This window comes from Pteropus vampyrus, unplaced genomic scaffold (assembly GCF_000151845.1).
Source record: "Pteropus vampyrus isolate Shadow unplaced genomic scaffold, Pvam_2.0 Scaffold1, whole genome shotgun sequence".
NCBI lineage: Eukaryota > Metazoa > Chordata > Mammalia > Chiroptera > Pteropodidae > Pteropus > Pteropus vampyrus.
In genome coordinates this window covers 39,633,996-39,636,719 of record NW_011888782.1, presented here as the reverse complement: position 1 = coordinate 39,636,719, position 2,724 = coordinate 39,633,996, and positions in this window count along the sequence as shown.

Sequence of the window (2,724 nt, the reverse complement as noted above, 5' to 3'; positions counted from 1 at the left end):
TAATATCAATGTTCTCAATCAGGGAGCCTTGAAATATATAAAGCAATTACTAACAGAACTAAAGGGAGAAACAGACCAAAACACTATTGTAGTAGGGGACGTAAATACCCCACTGTCGTATATAGACAGGTCTTCCAAACAGAAAATCAGTAAAGAAATGACATCCTTAAATGACACATTAGACCAACTGGACATAATTGACATTTACAGAGCCTTCCATCCCAAAAGAGCTGCTCATACATTCTTCTTCACCGCACGTGGAACATTCTCAAGAACTGACCACATACTCGGACACAGAGATAGCCTCAATAAATATAAGAGGGTTGAAATCATGCCACTTAAGAATAACTGGGTCAGAAAACAAATAAAAAGATAAATCAAAGATAAATGGAAACGAACGATAATTATTGTACAATATATCAAACTTTGGGGATATGGCAAAAGCGGTCATAAGACGAAAGTTCATATCATTACAGTCCTATCTCCAAAAACAAGAATGAGCCCAAATAAACAACGCAATTCTTCATCTTAAAAAATTAGAAAAGTAAGAACAAAAGAAGCCTAAAGTCAGCACAAGGAAAGAAATCATCGAAATTAGAGCAGAAATAAATGAAATTGAAAACAAAACAAAACAAAACAAAACAAAAACAGTGGAAAAAATAAATGCAACAAAGAGCTGGTTCTTTGAGAAGGTTAATAAAATTGACAAACCGCTGGCTAAACTTACTAAAATAAAAAGAGAAAAGACACAAACAAACAAGATCAGGGATGAAAGAGGGGAAATTATGATTGATATCACAAAAATACAAAGGATCATACAAGAATACTATGAAAAAGTATATAACACCAAATTTAATAACCTAGAAGAAATGGACCAGTACTTAGAAAAATACAACCCTCCTAGACTGAATCAAGAAGAACTGGAAAATCTAAATAGACCGATCAGCAGTATGGAGATTGAAACAATCATCAAAAACTTACCAAAAATAAAAGTAGAGGACCAGATGGCTTGACTAGTGAATTCTACCAAACATTCAAAGAAAATTTAATACCTATTCTCCTCAAACTCTTCTAAATAATTGAAGAGGAGGCAATACTTCCCAACTCATTTTATGAGGCCAATATTACTCTGATACCAGAACCTGGTAAAGATAAGAACAACAAAAAAGAAAACTACAGACCAATATCTCTCATGAACATGGATGCAAAAATCTTAAATAAGATACTACTGAACCGAATACAGCAACATATTAAAACGATTATACACCATGATCAAGTGGGCTTCATTCCAGGGGCACAAGGATGGTTCAACATACGTAAATCAATTAATGTGATACACCACATAAACAAATTAAAAAATAAGAATCATATGATTATATCAATAGATGAAGAAAAAGCCTTCAACAAGATACAGCATCCATTTATGATCAAAACACTACACAAAATCGGTATAGAAGGAAATTATCTTAACATAATGAAGGGCATTTATGACAAATCCTTAGAAAACATTATACTTAATGGTGAAAAACTAAAATTTTCCCTCTAAGATCAGGAACAAGGCAAGGCTGTCCACTATCTCCACTCTTATTCAATATAACATCGGAGATGTTAGCAAGTGCAATCAGACAAGAGAAAGATGTAAAAGGCATCCAAATAGGAAATGAAGAAGTCAAACTGTCACTATTTGCAGATGACATGATTCTCTATGTAGAAAACCCTAAAGACTCTACAAGAACACTATTAGAAACAATAAACAAATGCAGTAAAATTTCTAGATACAAAATCAATGTTCGAAAATCCATAGTGTCCTGTACTCTAATAATGAAGTGACAAAAAAAGGAGTAGAAAAAATAATTCCTTTTGCAATTACAACAAAAAGAATAGAATACCTAGGAATAAATTTAACAAACATGCGAAGGACCTATATAATGAAAACTACAAGACCCTATTAAAAGAAATCGAAGAAGATACAAAGAAATGGAAAGACATTCTGTGTTCTTGGATTGGAATAATCAACATAGTTAAAATGACCATATTACCTAAAACATTACATAGATTTAATGCAATCCCCATCAAAATCCCATCGGCTTTTTTTAAAGAAATAGAACAAAAAATCATCAGATTTGTATAGGACAAAAAATCATCAGATTTGTATAGGACAAAAAAGCTATACTGAGAAAAAAGAATGAGATTGGAGGCATCACTCTTCTCGACTTCAAATTATACTACAAAGTGACAGTAATCAAAATAGCATGGTATTAGCAGCAAAACAGGCACATGAACCAGTGGAACAGAATCGATAGTCCAGAATTAAACCCATGTTTATATGGGCAAATAATTTTTGACAAAAAAGCCAAAAACATACAATGGGGAAAGGAAAGCCTCTTCCATAAATGGTCCTGGGAAAACTGGAAAGCTACCTGCAAAAGAATGAAGCTACATTGTTGTCTATCACCACACACCAAAATTAACTCAAAATGGATTAAGGACCTGATACAATAAAATGCATAGAAGAATACGTAGGGGCTAAATTGAAGGACCTTGGACTTAAAGAGAATTTTATGAATTTGACCTCAAAAGCAAGGGAAGTAAAAGCTAAAATAAATGAATGGGACTACATCAAACTAAAAAGCATCTGCTCAGCAAAAGAAATCACCAATGAGCTAAAGAGACAACCATCCAAATGAGAAAAGATATTTGCAAGCAATGCTTCTGATAAGGGCC